The sequence below is a fragment of the Crinia signifera genome, chromosome 4 (assembly GCF_055691185.1).
Source record: "Crinia signifera chromosome 4, ASM5569118v1, whole genome shotgun sequence".
NCBI lineage: Eukaryota > Metazoa > Chordata > Amphibia > Anura > Myobatrachidae > Crinia > Crinia signifera.
The window spans coordinates 116,240,150-116,265,993 of record NC_139220.1 but is presented as its reverse complement, the minus strand read 5'-3'; positions in this window follow the sequence as shown (position 1 = coordinate 116,265,993).

Sequence of the window (25,844 nt, the reverse complement as noted above, 5' to 3'; positions counted from 1 at the left end):
GCCTGCAAAGAGACCCAAAGTACTGTGCCCATGCCGGACCCCACTGCCTCCTCAGCAGTGCGTGAACCCCGCTGCCCGGATCCCCCAAGCAGGTAAGTATCAGAGGAGGGTGGGCACAGGGCAGGTACCAGGGGAGGTACGTATATTACTGGTTAATTACCGTTTTGTAGCTTTCACAAGGGGTTCAATGTGAAAGGTACAAAAATGGTAATTAACCAGTAATATACCGTTTACTACATGCAGTGGGAAAGAGGTTAAACCTGCTTTGACCCGTTTAAAGAACCGTTTAAAAAAACGGGTCAAAGCAGCAATAGATTCCTGCTTTTAGTGTCTTCAGATGCTATAATACCACCTGGAACATCTTTATACACCACCAGTGTCGCGCTACTGAAACTTGAACGTCTGTGGTAGGAGCAGATTTTCCATCTCAGTACAGCCACCAATGTGTATGAAACCTCTACCAGTGACACAGCACACACATAAGATGGACCATCTACATGCATTTTAGGCTGTGTACACACTAGGGAGATATATTGCTGACGGGGAAGAGGCATCGAAACAGCCAGCGACCATTAGGGGCTGCACACGGGAGCGCGCACCCGGCGATTTATTGCCGACAGCACAAACAAGTCACTGGCTATATGGTAGCTCAGCGACCATATTCCCAGCGATATGTGCTGAAATCACCCCCATGTGTACACAGCTTTAGTGAGTGAGCAAGTGTATGAATTGATAAAGAAATAACCACCATCAGTGATAAAGGCATGGCATCTGAACAGTCACAAAACAATAGTAGGATAGGTCAAGAACAGGAACATGAAAATTGCACAATTCTAGTGCTTAGAAAAAAAAATCACCTACCGTAGGTACTCCCTGGGAACCCATTTTTATTATTTGTAAAGCAACATTTGCCTTCTTTTACACTTACAGGGATACATATGGCTTACTATATGATTGCAAATTTGTGTTCCTTAGATCTCTGCATGTTATTATCATGTGGGATACAAGTCTCTTTTGCTGTATCATTGCAGTGTGCTGGGGAGATTAGTTTTGTTTTTTAAATGTTCTAAATTAACCCTTCCCTTACATGCACCTGTAATGGGCTAATGAATTGAGCTGTATCCAATCTGTGTTTTGGCACGATCCAGACTGTTATTTATTTCATGTTTAGTGGCTTACCTCAGTGTAAACCTGTGGCTTGCATTTTCAGATCAGCATGTAGTCCACTGGTCTGCAATCTCTACTGCATACTCCTAGTTAGAAACCTGAATAGGAATTCCTCTGTGAGTAATTAACAACAACCTGGGTGCAGCATTTGATTCTCCTCTGCAATCAGCCCTTGGTGTCTGGATCTGAAAGCCAGCATTCCCTGTGCATTCTTAAGGTGTGTACACACGGGGGCGATTATAGCATATATCTCAGCGACCATATTGCCAACGATGGGAGTGTGCACCGGCGATAAATTGCAGAGTACGCGCTCCCGTTTTCAGCCCCTTCCACTGTCTTTTCTCCCGGCAGTGTGACATTTTCATCTGCGACCATCTCTGGTCGCAGATGAAAACGGGACACTGAGCAATATGATTGCCTGCAACATATTTAGGGTGACCAACTCATCCCTTTAATCCGGGACACATATTAATTACACAGGTTCTGTGGCAGTTTAAAACCAGGTGAAATGGAGTCTTGAGGTGTGCCAGTTTAAAACCAGGTGAAAGCCAGCCACAGAACCTGTGTAAATAATATGTGTCCCTGATTAATGGGATGAGTTGGTCATCCTGAACATATTGCCAGTGATCATATTGCCCCATGTGTACGCACCTTTAGGAGTTTGTTACAGCCTACTAGGCCTCTCTCCACTTCAAAGCCTACCTGGAGTACTGACATCACGGAGTTCATCCTGAGTCTCTCTGAATCACCTGACTCTAGTCATCAATCACCTAGGACCAAGAGGTATAAATAGAGAGACCTGGGAATCAAAGGCCGTCAGTTCCTCTAGTCACGCAGCTAAGTGTGCGCTTAGCAGCTGAGTTTCCTGTGAGAATAATACTGACTTTCCTGGTTTTTGTAAATCTCTGCTCTTGTTATCCAGCAGCTCCAAAGCCATAATACGGTAGATAATCCGGTACCCAGCCCAGTTTATAGTGCCAGTTTCCAGTTATTCTGCTACCCAGTCCGGTTCACATTCTGCTTCCAGTTATTCCGGCCTGGTCCAGTCCTATTCAATATCCAGTCTCGTCCATAGTGCACTGACAACCAGTACAGTTCAGTCATACAGCTATGCATTCACCATTCTGCTATCAAAACCAACTCCCTGGTGATCCAGTGGTCAGGATATGGCTCTCTGAAGCCCGGGTTCGACTCCCGGTCAGGTATCACTCTCTGTCTCTTCACCTCCCTGATTTCCACCAACTCGTACAGACCTCACACATACGCAGAGTTCACAAAACTCACAGCCATGACATATATCACTGTTCTGTGAGGCATGGATGGGATCAGAAGCTAGAAGGTATGCTGATCCATGTAGTGTCATATTAAAGTATTCTTGTGCGTCCTTGTGAGTTTCAGTTCTCAGTTTAGAAATACATACAGTAAGTATATCACACAAGATTGTGATTTTATCATGTAGTATAGGACCATCCGCACAGAGATGCCTTGCCTATGCTGGTGGCTTATCATATATGTGGAAAAGTATGTAACTGAGCTCTCCAGATTTTATTATCAAATGTTGTTTCAGAAAAATAATTCAGCCTTATAATATGGCCAGTATTCAATGGCCGGGGGTCGTGGGCGGCAGCGAATCCTGTGTAGGATTCGCTGCCCTTTAGCCTTGGATTCTCCCTGCTGGGAGATTCGCCGGCAGCCGCCCGTCCCCTGTATTCAACGCGTCAGGGACTCTCAGCCCCTGACGGCGAAAATTGACCCCCATGACGAATTGCTCTCCCCTGCTTCTGTGGCTACACTGCCACTGCAGGGGATGGAGCGGAGTCCCGGCCGGGGAGCGCACTAATGCTGCTGGGAGCCCCTGCACAGCCTGACGAGTCCAGCAGCAGCAGCAGTAGCAGACCTCCGGCTCAAGCAGCCCCGGCGCTGACATCTGCTATCACCGAGCTGGTGCTGGCAGAGCCAGAGGTCTGCTACTGCTGGAGCCGTCCCTGTCAGCTAATGTCCCCCGCATATCTCTCCCCCCCGTCCCCTCACCTCCCTCCCCTCACCTCACCCCCAGCAAAGCAGCACACGTGTCCCACCTGTGGGGTGTCCGGACACTAGTGGGGGTGAAGAAGGGCTTGCAGAGTGCTGCTGGGGTCGGAGCCGCTGCACTCACTGGTCCCGATCGTGCCTATGTAATGATCGGGACCAGTGTGCAGTGAATATATGAATATTAATGAGCGGCTCCGGCTCCCGGCCCCCTGCTGGCGAATGTGTAAAAAAAAAAATATATATATATATATTAAAAATATATTCATGTGCTGCAAGTATATGAATAAAAATAGCATGCCCTTTCATAGAAAAAAAATTCTGATTTTTTAACACCAAAAAAAAAATTTTAAACGCTTTAATTTAAAAGATCACATTACAGTTCACCTAAAAAAGATGACGAATGCTAAACGGAGAATCATGGCGAAAATCAATGGAGAAAGCAGTTCTCCATTTGAGCATTGAATACACTGTCGGCGAATTCCACTAAAAACCCCATTGAAAATCACAGGCGAATTGTGGAGAATCATTTACGGCGAATCGGCAGACATTCGCTGTTCATTTGTGGCGAATTGCCTCCATTGAATATGGCGAATTGTTTTTTCTAACAGAAAATTCGCCGTTAACCCAGCGAATTGCCAGATTCACTGAAAAAAACGGCGAATCTGAGGCATTGAATACTGGCCTATATCTCAAATGTTTAGTGTCAATTCTATAAATATAATCCCTTTACTCCCCCAAGTTCCCTCCAAAAGAAATGTATAATACCCTCTCTTACATTCATAAGCATTAAATTCCATTGGAGTTCCTAATATTGCCAAGAAGGGAACCCTTCAACACATCCTCATATACACATTGGTTTATAATTCAACATACAAATCCATGCTGAACAATGATTGTCATTTAGTGTTGGTGCACTTTAATTCTGGACTAAACCCAAGTTGTTTATTAAGCAGTTGGTTATCTGGTATACAGTGCATTAAATTTACTTCCCATTTGCCCAGGACAAGCCTGGAGAGGAGACTATCTGCAGCATTTCTAGGGGGAGGGGCCTGAGCTTGCCATTATTATGCCCCACCCCATTACAATAAATTCTGTGATTTGTGGCTCTCCGGGAAGGGGGGGGGTAGGACTTCCAGTCACAGTGACATCACCGGGCGCACCCGTGGGACCAGGGATGGGTACTTGTGTATTATCACGGCGCCCATTGCATGGCATCGTGTACCTTATTTAGTCGTGTGCGATGCGATGCTTGTACAATTAAATATCGCATAGCATCGCATGCCAGCAAATGGGATGTGATTTTTAATTGTACAAACACCCATGCCATGAGATGTGATGGGTGCTTACAATGAGATGTAACCCCTCGTATCCATGCCATCCTGAAGCATGGCTAGCAGCGGCGGTAAGCGTCCTGCGACCTTTTCATACCCCCACTATCCACGTCGGCGTGAAGTCGAATTTAGATAGTGTGGCAAGCGCAGCGAGCCACCGAGCCTGAAGCGTGGCGAGTGACCGCGGAATATGAGCCCGAAGCGTGGCGAGTGAAGCGGAATACATGTAAAGTAATCAGTGCCCCCTCGTGGGGCTTGTATTCCGCGTCCACTCACCACGCTATAGGCTCGGTGGCCCGCTGTGCTCGCCACACTATCTAAAATCAACTCCTCGCCGACGTGGATAGGGGGGGTATGAAAAGGTCGGAGGATGCATACCGCTACGCTCGCCATGCTTCCGGATGACGTCGATACTGGGGTTTACATCTCATTGTAAGCACCCATCACATCTCATGGTAGGACACAAAAAAAGGAGTTAGGATGCTCCCACCCACAGACTGCAGCACTGTAAACGCCAGGGATTACCGGTCCCAGAACACACGATCCAAAAGTACAGAAGGGCGAATGCACTTGCGCTGTCTGAATATAATTATTAATCTATCAGTTCCCAGATAGAAGTGGGTAAATGTTTATCCACCAATGAAATAACCAGAAACGGGGCAGAGGCAAAAGGTCAATTAAATGATATATCATCAAGGGGGGTATCTCCCCCTGCAACTGACCTCTCTGCCGTGCCCTATAGGCATATAATGGTATCTTTCATCCAATATATCCAGCCTTTAATTTTCAATTAGATCAGAGCTCACCTTATGCAGGTGCCCTATGGGCATGGAAAGGTTTCTTTCACGTCCCTCTATTCGGAAGTGTCCCAATCACCGCCAGTCAAAGGTTAAAAAAAAGCACTTTATTCCAATCACGAATATTCCACACAACAGGTAATGACAATAAAAAAAGTTAAATAGTTAAAATAGGCACTGATGGGGTCCAACGGAGACTAGGTCCGACCACCTCTACCTCACCCGGGTTGGAGAAGAACACCCACCTTCTTCTCCAACCCGGCCGCTGTGGACACTGGGGGATGTGGTAAGTATAAAAAAGGTGCATGGAGGGGAATAAAGAAATATTCAGAATATTTCGGATAAGGGATGTACAGATATGGGATACTCAACCTGTATTATTATTATAAAGCTCTCCTCTTCCCAGTGCATTAAAACATTTCTGTATGTTTAGCTAAATATATTAAGTACATTCTTTTTAGAACAATGACTTCCCTAACAAATTTTTGATCATTGATTTATGAAAAAAATTATAAATACATAGTAGTAAATTTACTGAAGTACAATTTTCTTTCATAACCATGAAAATACACTTTACAATATCATCATTGCTAAATTGTTGTTTCATATAGCAGCATTCTGTAGTAGGACTGTGATTTGTACACAACATTTAATGCCGCCACACGTACTTTGCTAGCCGGTTAGGTGGCAGGTGCCTCCGGCTCCCATTGAAGTCTGTGCATAGTGGAAGAGTCCAAATAGGGTACACCCTGCTATGTCGGGATCAATGTGCTGTGATGCATATGCTTCACATCAACACTGCAAGAGGACACATCTGTATTATGCAATTGGTCTCAGCATTTGTGACCCAATAGAAATAGAAATGTAATCATTATCAAATAGGTTAGTATATATGGCCGGACAATGGCTTCTATCCGCCTGTGTGTTTGTTATCAATCTCTGCCAGCAATAACAGGCTCAGCAGCTTGGATTGTGTGCCAATTAGATCCATCTAATGTACTTTAGCTATCCAGATATTTATTCTTGTTATATCTTTAACACGGCACTAAGGATCTCTGGGCTTAGGATGATCTTGGCCAAAGCTAGTATAAGGCTAGGTGTACACAACTTAAGTCAGAGCTCATTGGAGAACAAGAAATCTGACAGCAAGAAAATTATCCTTCGAGAATTTTCTTTTATTCAATGTTAGCTCCAGTACTAACTGTATGTATTTTTTCTCCAAGAAGACAATTAGCACTACAGTATTTCTCATCAGGTCCGAGTTGCTTTCAGCAATATTCTAAAGGCAGCTGAAACCTTTTGTACCACAGCCGCTGAGAAGCATTGTGTATACCCAGACTATGGGAATAAACCTGTAATTAAGTTCTCTACACAAATTAAAGGCTTAACTGGTGACCATACACAAAGCAAGTAATTAAATATAATTTGTAAACATCAGACCTGGTCATTTAATTAAAATTAGCCCACCGAACGTTATTCCCTGTAATGTTTATTACAGGACATTCTGCAATTTTCTGCACATTCAACATTATTTTGAATCTTTTTCCTTTATCAAACATGTTGCTACAGACTGTGAGCAATTATAGACTACAATTATTAAGTCATGTTAACTAGCTTTTAGGGATTGATGGGAGAGAAATATATGCCCCCAAATTAATGCAACATAAAACACTCCAAGTATATGACCGCATAACTAAAAGAAACAGGTACTGCAATTAATAATCCGTCATATTATACAAATATCCTTAAACCAATGTTATTTTGAATTCCAGGATTATTCCTGGTCTTTTCCACATATTTTATCAAAGTTACAATTGCATTAAATATACACAGTCAAAAAAAGGTATTAGCTAAGGGACGAACAATTGGAATAAAATATAAGTAAATGCCAGTACTAAGAAATAGACAGCGGGTACATTGGGGGAATGAAAGCATTTGTTCATTTTAGAATGTAGGCTCAGTGGGACAGCATCATTATAATGCGGCACCTGGTTATTTTATGAGATTCTCACACATTTAGAATGTCCTATTAAGATTTTATATCCCTGTTGCTTGCCACATTTGTCTAGTGAAGGCATTATCTGCTCTGTAACACAAGTCATAAATTCACCCTTTAGATTTTGACTCTCTGATAACATATCGGAAATAAATGAGCCACATTCCTGTGTTTCATATTGTTGCAGTCTTGGCTGGCATAAATCTGTACTCAAGATACATTTTCTTAATGTAATTGTGACTTTTGAACAACATCATAATTATTGCTGTTTTTGCCATTTCAGTTGGTATTAGATTAGTTAAAAATAATAATAAACAATAGAACCTATCATTAAAACACATGCAGCGATCTTTATCGGAGAATCACAATAATGACAGCAGAGGTCAACATTGCATGGTTCAAATTTAAATGTCAGCAATGTAATGGGCCTAGGCCAGGGCTGCTATTGGGTGGGGGTGGGGCTGCCGGGACTTCATTTCTGGGCCCGAACAGAACAAGAGCCTGGCACTGGAGTCTATCAAGTATAATATGTCAATAACCATGTTCACATTTCCCTTGAAGCAATGTAGAGTAATATGACCAGTCCTGCGGACACCGGAGGTCTCACTAGACACACCAGGGGTTTGAGAAGGAGCCCTGCATATGTTGTCAGTCCTAGGTCCCAGAACTTCTGAAGGCAGCCACGGTTAGGGCTAACATTAGGGTTAGGTGTAGCATTAGGAATACGATAACCAACAGATACCGCTAGGGTGAGGGATAGCAATAGATAGATGAAAAGCACAGTCTAACAATGTCAACATACAGTAACATCATTGTGGGGGTTTTAAAATCCTCTTTTCTATAAAAACTCACCGGATACTGGATAAGTTCCTGGATCCATGTGCTTTCATCATCGGTCATGCGAAAACATGTCAGTGGAGGCTATCGGTAATAATTGAATTACCCCCTAGGGATCAATTAACCGTGGTAACTTATCATGTCTAACTGAATTAGTCCCTAAATGTAATTCAATATTATTAAGTTAACTGGCACTATGGGGCTCATGCAGATTAGAGCATAAAGGGTGCATTTTAGTTAATCTTAAAGTGCATGGAAATATAGCATACTTTTGCAAATATGTAAACTGTTCTCACCTTAAGATGCACAAATCCTTGTTTGCTACCAATCACAACTGTCGGTGCATACTGTATTTTTCACTTGTCCTACAGTATACTAAAAGCAAAAAGAAATGCCTCTTAACATGTGTATATAATTATATGCATTTTGAAAGGGGTGCTTGTGCGTGAAAAGGCCTGTACTGAAATATGTCTTGTCACAGCCCCATTCTTACCTTTCAAGTCAACTGTTTAGGTACGTTCTTAAATTTGTGTATTCTCATTTTCGGAGCATGCGGGCAGTAAATCCATGCAAGATATGCTACTCAAAGGAGCACACGCTCAATCGTGCTTCATCCCAGTGGCGGAACTTGTGGGTAGTGAGCCCAGGTGCAGAAATACAATTTTGGTCCCCCTCTTCCACCTCAACCCAAGTTCAAAATATGCAACAAGGCAATGGGTGACAGGGAGAGGCAGGGGGAGGCAGAGTGTTACAGGGAAAACAGGAAGAGGATAACAGGAAGAGGGTGACAGGGGCAGCAGTGGACTCCTTAGTCCTCAGGGGCCCCAGTGCACTGCACCTGTTGCACCAGTGGTAGTTCCACCTCTGCTTCAGCCTCTGTTTGACCAACATATGTCACAAACATTATAAGATTATACTAATTTCAGTATTTCAGAGCTGCTGTGTTTTAGTGCTATAAAAAAGTTTTATAGCCAACAGAATAGTGCTAATTAGCATAGAATCATCACACGGTCTTAGGCTGCATTAGCTTCTTACTTCCCAAAGTGTCATTTGCTACTGTACTTTATGTAATTATGCAGATTTGTGTTTCTCATCGTACTCTAAGTATGATAATGGTTGTCAGAGGTTATTATTATGCCTGTATTTCCAAAAAAGATTATTTATATGAATAGGTTAACCTTAAGAGGTCAGACTTAAGATGAGATGTATGAAGTTCAGACTGAATGATCATAAAACTCCCTTAGGTTAAATGGAATCGGGGTTCTACACTGCAAAATAAAGACATAGATAAAATACAAGTATGGCCTTATTTAGCATTAATCCAGCTAAGATACAGATTTGATTTTATTTATTTATAAACATTTTCTTATATAGCGCACACATATTCCGCAGCGCTTTACAGATAATTTTTGAGCGTTTACAACAGACCCTAACCCCATGTATACACGCACACAGACATTCTAGGGTTAAATTGTTGGGAGCCAATAAGCCTACCAGTATATTTTTGTTGGAATAAACCCATGCAGGTACGGGAAGAATATACAAACTCTGCCATGGTGGGAATCTAACCCATGACCTCAGTGCTTTGAGGCAGTAATGCTAACCATTACACCGTCTGTACTGCCCCATGCATACAAGGACAAACATTTTTTTGTGTGCATGGGACAGTCTTTATGGTTTTGCATAAAAGCATACAAATACTGGGCAGCCCAACCTAACTTTAAACCTGTAAAACCTTTTAAAAGAACCTATAGTTTAAAATGGTTTTGTAAAAGTGCCAACGTGCACCATCTAACTGGATTTACCTTTAACCCCAATCAAAGTGCAGAGTATGTGAACTGAGGAAACATGCAGTTAAGAAGTCAAAGTTCATTATGCAGACATTCATAATGCCAACAGTTATAGTGCCAGATGTAATAGCCTCTGAGTTCGGTAGCAATGCGGGATGCCAGCCGAACTCTGAGGTATTTTTAAAGGGCAATCATTTACAATGATGCTAGAAGTTGCAATAATATCAATGAGGCATTCTGATTGCTGGCATCCCCAGCGTAAGTATGTAGGGTGCCGTAGCATTAGGCCAGGGGGTAGGTTTAGGTGTGACAGTAGGGGTTAAGCTGCGGGGGGGGCGGCAGAGAAAGCTTGTGGTTAGACTTGGTATGGGAGGGTTGGGGTTAGGTACTTAGAAGAGGGGTTAGGTTTAGGGCTCAGGGAAAGGTTTTTTGATTTAGGCAATGAGGTATGAGGGTTAGGGTTAGGGTTAGCCGGCAGGGAGGGAAGGTTAGGGGGTGTGAGTCATGTAAGTCTCCTTACCTGACCCTTGTCAGGATTCCCTCCATTGGGATGATGGTGTCCATACTCTGATCTCCAGCTCCCCACCACCTTTGATCCTTAATCCTTTGGATTTCTTAATGAGTTTAGTTTTAAATATTTTCAATAATAGTGTTTGCATGTGTTTATTACATTTGCATCTGTATTAAGTATGGCCAATCAAAGGTCCTCTACATAGGGAAATCTCAGGGGTGTCCAGGGGTGCACCGGAACACCCATTAGACCGCCGGCCGCCACACACACAATTTAAAGAAATGACAGCCATCAGAAAAGGGCTGTGCCCTGCCCGACTGTATATAGTCACTGGCTAACTAACTTCTAGCAAAGAAGCAGCTCCGTCCCCGTAGATACCGTCAATGCTCCCACTGGACCACAAGCCAATAGGAGCTTGTGGTCCGGCAGCCAATCAGGAGCAGCCACCAATACCACCAATTCCACTCTTGATTTCCTGCTGGCCGCGAGTTCCTGGCTCACTACCCAGCGGGAGTATTGAATGAAGATATCGACGGGGACGTAGCTGCTGCTTTGCTTAGAAGTTAGACAGTGACTATACAGCCAGGCAGCACACAGCCCTTTCTGCCCTGCAGTCATATCTCTATAAATTATGTGCGCCCAGTGTCAATCCCCCTTGGCAGCGAGCAATTCCCTCCCACTTGGCAATGAAAAATTCCCTCCCCCTTGGCAAAGAGCAATTTCCACTCCCCCCCCCCCCCCAAATAAGAAAATTCACTCCCCTCTTGCAATGAGCATTTAACCCCCCCTAGGCTAGGAACAATTCACTCCCTCTTGGCAACAAGCATGTATTCCCCCTTAGCAACGAGCAATCCCCACTCCCCCTTTGCAATGAGCATTTAACAACTCCCTCTTGGCAACAAGCATGTATTCCCCTTTGTCAACGAGCATGAAGCCCCCTTGGCATAGAGTATGAAGCTCCTGGCATCGAGCATGAAGCCCCTGGCATCAAGCAAGAACCCCCTAGCAATGAACTTGTAGGTAAGTGGCACTTATTTGTCAAATATGTAATGGGCATTACGGTTTGTTATATAGTATGTAATGGGCATCATAATGTGTGGCTCAATGTGTAATCGGCATTACGAACTGTGGTCTTATGTGTAATTGGCATCATGGCGTGTGGCTTTATCTGTAATGGGTATTATGGAGTTTGCTAAAATGTGTAATGGGCATTACGGTCTAAAGTGTAATACCACTCCCCTTTTTGTGATGACACGCCTGAGGCCATGCCCACTTTTCACCACGTGGCTTCGACGCACAAAGGTCCAGCATACTTCAGTATTTGGATCTGGGACCAACTATTACCATATTTCTAGATTCGCCTCTGGTCCTCTATCAATATTTAAAACCAATGAGGAATAGTAATATGTAAATTGATGCAGGAAAATGTAATGAGAATAATATGTTTTCAAATATCAATACTGCTCACGTGTAATGGAATATCATGTGAAAAGTACTGGCAAAATGTATTGATCAAATTGGATTGAAAAATAATATACATTTTTGGCAAATATCGAATACTAATGTCGATTCTTAATTTGTATTTATGTTACCTGCTATTTCATACACATATAGGTGACTAGTGAAAATAATTTCTGTATTTGATGTGGTTTTATCATAAAAAGTATGGTATCACTGTATGTATATTTTAGGATAGGTTGGTTAATTCTTTATTGGTATGTCTTTAATTAAGATGGGTGGATAATTTACATGTGTAAATATAAAATCATGCTGGTGTTGCTGTTCCTGTTGAATGGAAAATCTTTAACATTTATGGTTCCAACTCTTTGAAGTCAATTTGAGTTCTTGCAATCCAGTCTAATTTGCCTCCTAAGATAACATTCTCCTGGTAAATATATCTGTGGTACTATATACATATTACAAAAAAACGGGATTACTTCTATGGCATAATGAGTGATGCTACAATATCATCATTTATACAAACTCTAGAATGGGGCAATGGTGTTGAAATGTCTTGTTTCAATTTTCACCCAAAATGTATTTTGTGTCATTACATACAATAAATATTTTAATTTAGCATAGTTGCTAGGTACAACCTTTTCTATGCTGAAATCTTAACTTCAAAAGGATTGTTTTAAAGACTTAATGGTAGGGTATGCAAATTCTGATACTGCTATAAACACAGACCTCAGTATTGCAATTCGTCATACAGTATCTGATGTGTGGTGGTTAACAAAGATCCAAACTATGGCCTTTATTCAGATCTGATCGCAGTACAAATTTGTTTGAAAAATGGGCAAAACCATGTGCACTGCAAGTGGTGCAGATGTAACATGTGCAGAGAGAGTTAGATTTGTGTGAGTTGTTATATTGTTTCTGTGCATGTTAAATATTGGCTGCATTATTTTTACACTACAATTTAAATATCAGTTTCAACACACCCCACCCAAATGTAACTCTCTCTGCACATGTTACATCTGCCCACCTGCAGTGCACATAGTTCTGCCCATTTTCCAAACAAATTTGTACTGCAATCAGATCTGAATAAGGGCCTATATATGGTTTGGTTCAAACTGCTGATAGTTCAATCCAAGTTTTTATGTGAAAATAAAAGATTTTGTTTTAGTGCTGGACTTTGATTGTCCCACCATAACATGTAGGTTTATGACCTCAGTTCGTCAACAAATATTTTCCCCATTATCCCGAATGAATTTTCGGGATCACAATTACAACATGGTGCATGAAATCAGCAGAACCAACATGCAACAAGGTGTGGACAGAGTGAGAACATGAAACGGTGGCAGTGGCGTCACAAACCGGATGCCTTGGAATGGGTGACCTCAAAGTGTACAATTTAGAGAAACCTTCAGTATTAACCCAAGAACATCCTACAGGAAACATTTCACTGTTTAGAAGACAAAATCAATCTGACAAAATCAATCTGAATGACAAATGTTATCGCAAAATCAATTAATTATTTAATTTGAAAGGGTTCATTCTAACAAAAGCGCCCACTCCCTGTGTTTATTTTGAGTATTTATATGAATACATTTTTCAATTTTTACATTTGTACTGTAACTTTATGTTGTATTAAATAATATCTTTACTTATATACACAAACTTTATAATATATATTATGATTTTATTGAAGTTTCCAAATATCTTTAACAAGAATACTGGTAATGGAAAGGAACTTCTGTAAAAGAACAACACTTGTTAATCACATTTCTTACATTTGACACAGATCATTAACTGGAAATGTGTTTGCCAAGTTTGGCCTGGCACACACTTTTTTCTTGGGCAAAGCTGATAAGGAAAGTCCCAGTTGCAGTTGATATTATTATATTGGAGTGTTCCTTAATGTGTCCCAGATTCAGGAAAGAAAAAAAATAATCACAAATATACAGCACAGTGACACAATGACACAAAGGGCAAAGGTGTCAGTTTTCTCATATGGTCAATTTAGCAGCAATCCCGCTCTTCCAATCCCTCGATATGACGTTCCATAGTGGCATGACATTTAAGCCATCTGCCGTTACTTTATTTGCTCGTCATAGCTAGCCAGTCATAAACAATTTAGTTTGTTTTGCCATTGTATGATATAGATAATTATGATAAATAACAGTCTTAGAAATTAGTCGCCAATTATAAACAATAGGCATATTTCTTTGCAGCTACTGATGAGCAAGACAATTCTGCAATGGTGAAAAAAAATCCTAGCAACATTATTAATGATGTTGTCTCTGTAATGAGAAACCTACCAGGAAATTTCCTAGGCGCAGTGTCTGACAGTCATTAGAAATCTATTTATAGCACAGCAAGATGTCTCACTATGTGTTTGGAAAGACATTACCGCATAGAAATGATAACGCTCTTTCAGTTAGGAGCACTGATTTCACAGGGCCTTTATTCTACATAACAGGCTAAAATAATCCCTTCACACCTTAAAAGCATATACAGTATAGTATAGTATTTGGCAGACAAAAGCATGACATACTGCACTTACAGTAATAGTAGATGTTAGATTTGTTTTCATAAAACCACTTCCCACAATTCATAGGGAGTGGATGCCCTGCAGCAATGTACAACCAGAAATGCTCTTTATATTTTCTTGCAAATATTCTATTTAATGTCCAAAGTGTGAATCATAGCAAAAGCGCTGCGGAATATGTATGCACTATATAAGAAACTGTTAATAATTATAATTTGGAGGCTGATTAGTTTGATGACGCTCTGAGGCATATTAGGGAAACGAATAGAAAAATATCTGCTGCTTTGAAGGTCCCAATGAGCACAGTGGCCTCCATTGTCTGTAAAAGTTTGGAACCAGCAGGACTCTTGCTAGAGCTGGCCGGCCATCTAAACTGAGGGGAATTGCCCTAGTCAGGGAGGCGACCAAGACCCCTATGGTGCCCTATGTTTGTCGAGAAAAAAGATTAACAGGGTCAGTGCTACTGCACTGATATATGGCCGCACAGGGCAGCACTACTGGACTTATATACAGCAGCACAGGTCAGCACTACTGGACTTATAAACAGCAGCACAGGGTAGCAGTACTGGAATTATATGGCTGCACAGGTCAGCACTACTGGACTTATATACAGCAGCACAGGATAGCACTACTGGACTAATACACATCAGCATAGGGAGGCACTACTGAACTTATATATGGCTGAACATGGCAGCGCTACTGGACTTATATACAACAGCACAGGATGGGACTACTGGACTAATATACAGCAGCACAGGGCAGCACTACTGGACTTCTATATGGCTGAACAGGTGAGCACAACTGGACTTCTATATGGCTGCACAAGTCAGCACCACTGGACTTATATTTGGCTGCACAGGTCAGCACTTCTGAACTAATATACAGCAGCACAGGGCAGTACTACTGGACTTATGTATGGCTGCACAAGTCAGCATTATGAGACTTATACACAGCAGCACAGGGGAGCACTACTGGACTTCTGTACGGCAGCACGAAACTGATAGGGCAGACAAGCAGCACCTGATTATAGGGCAGACAGGCAGCACCCAGGTTTATGACAGATCGGGCACCCATGGACTGGTAGAGCAGCGCCGACAGGGCACCCTGGAAAAAGGCAGCAGACCTATCCAACGCCACCACACACAGAAAAAGATCCATCCTGTACCCTCTCCTATGCTGGAGTGAAGAAGGCGCCAAACGGCAGGGATTTATATAGGATCCAAAACCCACAAGAATCCAACAATGGGATGATAACTTTCTGGGATCCGAGGCCCTTATTCTGATCGGTGCGTACTTTTCCGAATTCTTTCGGATGGCGTTTTTTAGCCGTCTGCGCATGCGTGGAGAACGCGACGCGCATGTGCCACGCATGGACTCCGTACTTGTTCTCATTAATACCGTACAGAAATGTGCACCGCAATCACTCGGCCAATATGGGTGTGTTATGGGCGTCATGCGGAATGACACAGGGGCGTAGTTTCAAAGTGGGCTAAACTGGGCGGAAACATGGGCGGACACGGGGGAGTACACATATTTAGGTAGGCGTGCATTCGGACAGCACGCCGAATGCACGCGAACAAAAAGGGAAGAAATGTGCGGTGTCCAAAAGGCTACTCTTGCTTTGCGGACACCACTCGGTCATGCGCTAGGCAATCGGAACGCCGAATCAGGACGGACGCACCTCAACCAATGTCACCTGAACCCAATACAATCACATACTTTACCCATTACTTGTTAATTACACGCTTCTCACTGCTACAATTGGAAGCATTGCAGCTTAAAGGGAACATTACATGCTGCACTTGTCACACACTTTTACACAGCAAATAATCAACACAACTTAATATTATTAATACTAATACACATGGCACTTCTGCATGTATCAATTAATACAGACATTTGTGGGGCCAAAATAACATTTATTAAAGACACTTTGGTAAAAATTTAAAAAACATCAGAAAACAAATGGGACCATAACAGGCCAAAAAAGAAATAATATAGAATAAATAGCCACAGCAGAATCATTAGGAACACATCAGGTGGCTTCACAACAAAAGTACAGCACCAACACTTCAAGTACAGCACACAGTAATGGTAGCCGAAACAGGGCAACAGGGGAACCAAACATGACATTTGAATCGCGGGCAAATGTGGTGACCCTGGGCACGGATGTTGACACAGGATGCTGACACACACAGCTCAATGGAAGATTTGGGAAGACATAACGGTGGAGATTAATGGGGACACAAGTTCATTTGCGAGCACGTTTGCCCCTGGCAGGCTCCTTGCCACGTGCAGCGGATCTTCGGCCTCATCCACGGCCAGAGTCAGATGGTGGCTCATGTGGAGCACTTGCTGGTGAGGGGGTGGATGATCTTCCCCCTCTGGCAGCAGGGAGTGATGATGTTGGTAATGCACCCGAAGCGGGTGACATTAGGGCCCTATTGCTGGTAACTAGCTCCACCATAAGTTCATTATGGCGGAGGAGGAGGTCATTTTGCCGCAGGGCTTGATCAGCCAGCACCTGCAGGCTAGCAGCAATAGCTTGGTGGCTGGCACTCATAGCTTGCTGGCTGGCACTCATAGCCTGCAGGCTCGCAGCAATACTCTGCTGGCTGGTGGTCAAACCCTGCAGCACCTCCTCGGCCCTACGCACCCGCTCGAATGCAGACTCTCCCTGCTGCACAATACTATCCAGCACACGGCCCCACATGGACAATTCAGCCGCGGACAATCCCGGCTGCTGCTGCACGGGCCTGCTACTGGGGCCAGGTGGCACAGACTCCACAACCTCCTCAAGAGAATCTTGACCAAGCGGTGGGGATGCTGTTGAACGAGAAATTACCAATTACCACACATTCCATGCCAAATTTTAAACATCTACTTATGGCCTGGCAAATAATTACCTTCAAGCGTAGAAGCCATCACTTCCGCTGGGGACTCGCTGTCTATAGTGCTCACCCCCCGGACCTCCTCCACTGCAATACAGCACTGGGCCATCTCTTCCAGGGGGGTGAGCTCCAGCTTGGATGGCATGGGGCCAGCCCCAGAGGTGTGGCTGTGTTCCCACCGCTGGGTCAATTTCTTCTTGAGGTTGCCTTTGAAGTCGTGCCACCTGCAATCAAAGTGTACATATTAATACATGTAACTCCTCATGTTTGCTGTAGCACCCATTGCAATCTGAAACATAATACAACATGTGCCTACTGACACCAAACTTACATTATATTCATTTTTCAAACCAACCCTTAGAAGATACAAAAACAGTCACCCTCCAATAACTATCAATTCAATGTCATGGCCAACATGTCTGTGCCTCCAAGCAACGTGAACACCCATTGCCCAACTCCATCTAATATTGAATGTTAACATTACTGGACTTGTACTACTCAAATGTAACACACATGTACTTGCCTCTTCTTAACATGCTCCGTCTGACGAACTTGTGGAGCCACTGCATTAATCTCCGCCGTTATCTCCTCCCAGATCTTCCATCTCCTTGTGTGTGTCAACTTCACCGCTGGGCACTCAATTAAATCACGTGCCCGGGTCACCAGGATGTCAAGCTCCCGCGGTTCATATGCCATGTTTCTTGTGGTTGGTTCCTCTGTTGCCCCACTGCGGCCACGGGCACGGCCACGGGCACTGCCACTGCCACGGCCACCGGTTGCTGTACCTGAAGTGCTGGGCTGGCTACTCTGTTGGGAAGCCACCTGCTGTGTTCCCAATGATTCTGCTGATGCTGAGGATGGCCCAGCTGCTGATTGGCCTGATGTTGATGGGCCATCTGGGTGCTCTGGGTTGAGGGGGACATAGGTGGTGTTGGCCTCCATGCGGGCTAAGAGATTCTGCACCACCTGGTCTTCCTCTGACTCTGAGCCTGGCATGTTTGCAACAAGTGTTTGCCTTTCTAGGACAACTTTAAATACTATTTCTGTAATTGGCGTTAATCAGCTGCAACCTGCGTTCCGTACGGCCGCGTCCCGTACACCAGCGTCAACCGTGCGGCGCATACGGGCCGCCCCTTGGTGTTGAAAAAATATTTCAAAAAAACCTGGCAAACTCAGTAAGTGTGATTTATTAGCTACATGCAGATTCCAACACCAATGACCAAATAAAACTGAGGTCAGACATGACATGTATATTTGAATGTACTTCTGTACTGTGCACTTGTTTGCTATGTAGTACAACTGACACTACCCATTCCATATGTCAATCCAGTCCACCACTTAGCCACAAGTAATCAGTGCTAGCATCCAAATCACATGTGAAAGCACTCCAAATTCAGGCTGGATTCTAGCTACTTTTCATTCCACCTCTGTAGTATGGGCCAGTAGAAGGTAAGTGTACACATGGCAGCATGGTCTAATTTTGTGAAAAGGTCTGCCACTATTTGCTATGTTTCTGCTGCATAGCTTTCATTATAAATTAGCTGTTTAGTACCTTGTTGAGTTAGGTGTAAGTGTCTAGTGATGCACACTATTTCACCTGTTGCTTATACCCATGTTTGGTGAATGTTATAGATTAGATAGAATGTGTTTCCATCTTATTTTACACTGTTTAGGATGGGTGTGCGATGCAATGGGTTAGCCGTCTGTTCGGGCGCATACACGCTGTTAGTGTAAAAATGAACAATAAAGTTAATACCAAATATCACTCTGACCAACCAATGACAGCACATGATTGTTTGATTTGTGCCATTGCTAAAATGGCTGCCTACCAGCGAGCACAGCCCTTCTCCACTGCGGAGCTGATGTCGCTGGTGGCAGTGATGGAGCGCAGACTGGGGCAGGCAGGCCCCTTATAACCAATAGGGACAAGCGCCGGGCATATGTTGCGGCCCGGCGCCGCATATTCGCCCGCACTCATGTGCGGAGGACCATCGCCCAACTGGAGAGGCGATGGTCCGACCTGCGGAGGCGGGAGCCGGAGCGTCTGCAGGCTCTGAGGCGGCGTCTGCAGCGCTGTAAGTATTTTCGCTAAATACCAATAAATTACAGTGGCCAGGATTCGGTCTGCTTCAAAAGTGTTAAAATGGAGAGTAACAAACAGCCAGCCAATCAGCTCCTACCTGGCATTTTACAACTACAGTCTGTGACATGACAGGAAGGATCTGATTGGCTGCGTGTTTATCACTCTACATTGTATCACTTTTGAAGGCTAGTGCATCTAGGCCAGTGAGTGTTTGCATTTTCACATTATTTAATATTAATATTACATGAGGTCAATTGGGTGTTGATGACATAGAAAACCCATATACTATATGTGTGATATATAACACATATATCATGTGGTTATGATATGTACTTGTTAGAGTAATTTTAATGTCAAATGACACTCACCCATTTTGTTTGTTTAACCCACAGCGCGGGAGAGAGCCAGACAGGCACGTCAGGAGGCCCAGGAGGTGGGCAGTGAGGAGGCCAGACAGGAGGTGGCCATTGAGGAGGCCAGACAGGAGGTGGCCATTGAGGAGGCCACACAGGAGGTGGCCATTGAGGAGGCCACACAGGCCCAGGCGGTCGTGTCAGAGGAGGACACGGAGGAGGCCCAGGAGGTCGAAGTGGAGGAGGAGGAGGTGCCCCTACCCCTCCACAATGTGACACCACCTCCCAATGTGGAGGATGAGGACCTGGTGGAGCTGCATGGCAGGGGTAAGTAGACATAATGCTTCATTACTGAGTTAGGTACAGTTTGTTATGTCGCACAGCTGATTCAATTTTCCTATAATATAGTAAAGAGTAGTCCCAAAAAATAGGAAACAACAGACACACTTTGGTCTTATAGGGCCGTGCTGCAAACGTGCAATCTGGATGCTCATGTAGGTGATGAGTGTTTATTTATGGAGGCTCTTTGTATAGAAGCAACAATAAAACATCAATGGATTATGGGCAGGCCTGATTTATACTGGAGTCCCAAGTGGGAAGTTTGCATGGGCACCCCTCTAGCCAGTGTGCCCGTGTTGTTGTCATGTATTTTTGAAAGGTATTATGTATGATGGATTGACCTTAGAAATTGTTTGGTGTATGGAAGCGGATTAGTGCTGCACTTTCACCTATCTGGCAAATGTGACAAGGAATCATGAAGTAATGGGAAGAGGGAGTAGCCTAGCATTTTCCTGTGGTATCTATTCTATCTATTCTATCTATTCTATCTATCTATCATGCAGTTTAGCTATTAAGCAGTAACATGCAGGTATATATGTATGGGTAAATGTGGCATGTTGTAGTGGGTGTATGTTTTGAGTTGAGTGAGGAGTCTTTGGCCAGGACAACTGTGAGTGATCCTCAAGTGTGGTTGTGTTTTTGATATATAGATTGTGAAATGTATATGTCACACAAGTGTGTGTGTGTGGTGGCAGCATCATGATCATATATTTGATGACATTACATACAAGAGTGGCTAAGGCTTTTTTTGTATGTATGATTTCTCATGGTGTAGGTACTTAGGATTGACTGTACAAGGTGTACGTGAGTAGCATAATTAATGTTGTACCCCCTTTCTCATGCACACAGATTACCAGGAGCCACCCCAGGGAGTAAGAGGGGCTCTCATGAGCTTAAGGGAGGACCTGAGGCGGATGACCGCTCATGTGGAGGACCACTGTGTCCTGCTGCTGGACTGATGTTGGTCCATTGTATTTTATTTTTGTAATAAAAGTTTGCCGTTGTTTAAGAAGTTGTCTGTGTGTTATTTTAGTATTTAACATTAAAAGTACAAAAAGCATTTAAAACACAAACATGTGGATGTTTAGATATGTACACAGCAAAAGGGTAGATGACATTTTTATCGCCATAGGGAATGTTAGGGTTAATGTATAGTGCTTGTAAGTGTTTAAGGATCAATTAGCTAAATAACAGATGACCAGGAGCAACAATCTGTTCTCAAAGTGGTTTGATAATTGCATAAGTGTGTCATGTGATCTATTTGGGAACTCAGATAACAGTAGTCTGTTTTTTTGCGGAAGTACACCGCATCTGTGCGTAGTGGCCCGTTCGCGTCCGTTCTGACGCGGGAAGGCCGTGCATACGCGGTCAGACCGTGCAGAATCGGAGTGTTTCCCCCGCACACGCATGGTTTGTATGTCGTCCGTAAACACGCCCTGTTCCTAAAGAGTGAGTCCGTCCGAATGCGGAGGACACGTGGGCGTTTCTACGGACGACGGCCGCACGCCGCCGAACAGCGTGGCGTGCGGACCGCACCGTAAGAATTCGGGAATATCCGCACCGATCAGAATAAGGGCCGGAGTCTGGTGGTAAAACCCAAGCCGGGCTCAAAGTTCGGAGGGCTTAGATCTTTGAGATCCGAATCCATGCACTCACAGACTTGGACGCGGTGTAGAAATGTGTCAACGTTTCGGGGAACATATCCCAAAATTTTGCAGTGTTGCATGTGGACCAGAATAAGGCCCCTTGTCTCATAAGACAGATATACTCTTCTGTCCCCACCCAGATGGAGGAGAACCTAGAAAAGGGGGAAAGAGAGAAACTCTTTTTGTTGGGGCACTCTTTATAATTTCATAAATGTTTAAAATATTTTATTCAAAATTGGATAAAAAGACATAAACAACATATAACATGAAAAGACAAACAGTATATATCTGTTAGATTTAATTTCCACTGCACAATGAAAGTCTATTGGATATTGTGCTACCTGAATGGGATTAGTAAGTTAACGAACGTGTGATCTAGCTGCGAAAAATGAATGAGCTTAAATCTATCAGATAAAGTAGAAATCTCCCATATTTCTGGTGTTAATAGTGAGCTCCCTATTTTGAGCTCTCTAAAATAACGATTACACATACATTGTAACTGTTACAACTTTGTTTCTGGTTTCTAACTGTAACCAATTGTAAAACATCACACAGGTGGTAACATATGAAATATTTCCTGTAGTATCAATTAGGTAGTAAAGGGTATAGAAATAGTTCAGGTCAGAAAATATACCATATTGGGTGAAGAATACCTGCTGTGCAACATCATGTATTTATTACATTGGATGAAGCATGAGTTTCTTCTATCAACCCTACTGTATATTCAATATAATAGTAAATAAATACAGAGGCAGGAGGCAGACCGTCTGTCTATTGGCATTAATAACAACTCAAACATAGAATGCCTTATTATAAGTCACAAATAGCTGTATAATTAAGTGTGTAGGGATTTTTGTGAATATGACATTTGTGGTGTATGACAGTTTATAGATACAGGATATATAATTTGGAAAATTATGTAATCATATGGTTACTTTACCACCCTTTGCGTATTCTGATAGACTGGCTTGATCAGAGGGACTTTAATCCAATCTTTTATCCCCGGATAGTTGCTAGCATACTGGTGCCCGTAATCACTCCTTGCAGTCCCTGTGTGCTGTATAGGGAGAGTGCACTGTTCATCGGACTTCAGGCTGGACGTGGGTTCTATGTGATGGTATCTTACATCCAGTGTCTGTACCAGGCGGCATTGGCGGGTTGCAGGCGCTGTCTGTGTTGCCCCTCAAACATCTGCATGTAGTGGGACTGGAGGGTTACGTAAAGCCACTCAGTCCTGTTATGCGGCTGCCGGGATAATCTGACTTCCCCGGGCCGCAGGCGAGTAGCGCGTCACCGCTCCTGTAGTGAGAGCGGTCTGTGGAGAAGAACCTAGCCAGTGTCACACTTTGAGACTGGGCCCAGGGGTGCTGAACAGGAAGGGGTGAATTTAGAAAGATGGGAGTTATTTTGAAGATGGGATGTTGCTGTGGGCAATCAATCAGTTTGTATATATTATCTTTTAGAAGGTGCTAAATAAATAAGAAGTACATTCTGATTGCTTACTGTGGGAACATTCCACCTTCAATAGAACTCCCATCTTAGTAAATGTCCCCCGAAGTGTTCTCGGGGAGTGTTAAATTGGGGATATTGGAGATAAAGGGGGAAATTTACTAAAGGAAATTTGTAAAAAATAGGTGTATTTGTATCCAGAAATACACTTATTTTTGACATTTACTATCCCGAAAATACGGCAATTCGTATTCGTATTGATAGCACATCAATACAACTACGAATTGCCGTATTTTCGGGATAGTAAATGTCAAAAATAAGTGTATTTCTGGATACAAATACACCTATTTTTTTACAAATTTCCTTTAGTAAATTTCCCCCAAAGTGTACAAGCCTTAGATAGAATACAGGGCTAATGGAACTCTGGTTTTCCGGCTAAGGATTGTATGGGCTGGTGTGCTTTATAGGGTAGGGTAGAATTATTTGCTGCAGTGCACTCACATGATCACAGTGCATGCACACTTGTCTGCTTGGAGGCTTCCATGACAACTGTGTAAACTGAATAGGGTAATATATATTTTGATAAGCCTATTGAATGTACCTCTTCATTGGCCAGCTTTACATTGGGCCTAAATTAGACATGAAAACTTATCTTCAAATTTTCTGAAGGACTGTGAGTAGAATGTCATCACCCTGTACAAATCTGGGAATAAATTGCAAATGTATTACTGATCGCATTCTATCTGCAAATCCATATGCAATTCATTCACCATCCAATGATTTTCCCAGTATGTGCAAGTGTACGTAACTTTGACCTTCTAAAACTCTGCAACAGAAACAGGCTGACCAAGGCTGGTGCTGGAGTTACAGACCCTCCTTTAAAATGTCTGGGCATGCCTGCATTTTCTTGGACACTACAGGAAAATGGACAGTTACCACCCACAAACACTGGCTTCCTGTCAGTCAAATTACAAGGGGATTATGATTAGAATATTCCCGTTTTTCTGTTACGCATGTGCAGTCATTGGATAATCAATAGGATTGAGAATTCTCACAACAGCGATCAACTCTGAATAACCCCAACTATGTGATCTTGGGCCTCATTTAGAGATGAACATATCAAGTTCAGTAACATATATGAATAGTGTCATGCACATGCACCTAAAGTATGTAAAGAGTGTGCACGTGTATGTGGTAAAGTATTGTCCATGTATTAAACATACACTACCACTAGATGATTAGTTACTGAGTACTCTGTGCCACATATTTTTTTATTAACACACAGTGTGAGTGATTATATTTGGTATATTTTATAGAACGAACGACATTGAGTTTTATATTAAACTTGCTTACATTAGGCTCTCTCTGGTAAGTTCAGTGGGGCTTAGGGTACAACCCGGGCAATTCTGTTGCACCCTCATCCCCCACCCCACCCCGGACCGATGGTCATCCACAGCCTTCTCCCCACCAGCCACCTACACTTACAGCGGCAGGCAGAGGGTCATCTGCTGCCATAGCCCACCACACACAGCTCGCCAGCCTCCTTGATGTCACAGCAGTGGGCGGCGGGTCATCTGCTGCCATAGCCCACCACACACAGCTCGCCAGCCTCCTTGATGTCACAGCAGTGGGCGGCGGGTCATCTGCTGCCATAGCCCACCACACACAGCTCACCAGCCTCCTTGATTGCACAGCAGTGGGCGGCGGGTCATCTGCTGCCACCGCCTGCTGCACACCTCCCACCAGCCTCCTGTCCCTTTCCTTAACACGAGCCTTCAGATGACTTTCAAGTTGCACAGGGGGGAGGGGGCCCAGGGCCCTGTCCATTTTGACAGTCCCCGGCCCCGCAATTTCTGATGGCAGCCCTGCCTGTGGTTGTTTGTTCTAGTCAGTGTACAATAATTCATGGGTTAATGATGGGTTTATTACCTATTATTGTATCAATTTTAATTGATCTACACTGATTTATTCAAGTTACATTAGTTAATTCTATATAATGTATGTACATTGCATTTTGGGGTTATATTATGTTGATGGAAATAACAGAAAAATAAAAAATGTTTAGTGTGGCTGGAATTTATTAACAATTTCTTATGGAATTTAACATCCCATTGCTATACTGTAGGTGCGAATATTTATTGTTAAGGCATTTGATGTCTGTTCTTTTATATGTCTGCTGTGTGTATTTTAAATGTGCTTTTTGAAGTAAAGAACTTATTGCATGCTATGCTTCTGCATAAATAATGATATATTTTAACAGTGACAATTTATTTTCTCTTTATTTCTGAAAGAAATCTTCCTAAACATGTCCAACACTCAAAATCATTGTAAGGATTTGTTACATTTTTGTATGTTTTATTGCAGAAGACAACTCCAACACATCTCACCGAAGCAAAACAAGGTAATACGTTTATTTAAAACAGGCCTATTTATTTACAGTTGCATTCACATTTTTTCAAATCTGCATAATAGCTGTTTTGTTCAACATAAAGTGCTGCTCAAAGTCTATAAAAATATTAAACTCTAAAAATCTAATGAAATATGCATGAAAATGTTGTAGTTTGTACCAGATTAAGTATTGATAGCATAAATAACACTTATTGAAATAATAGTCTAAGAATCATTTACAAAC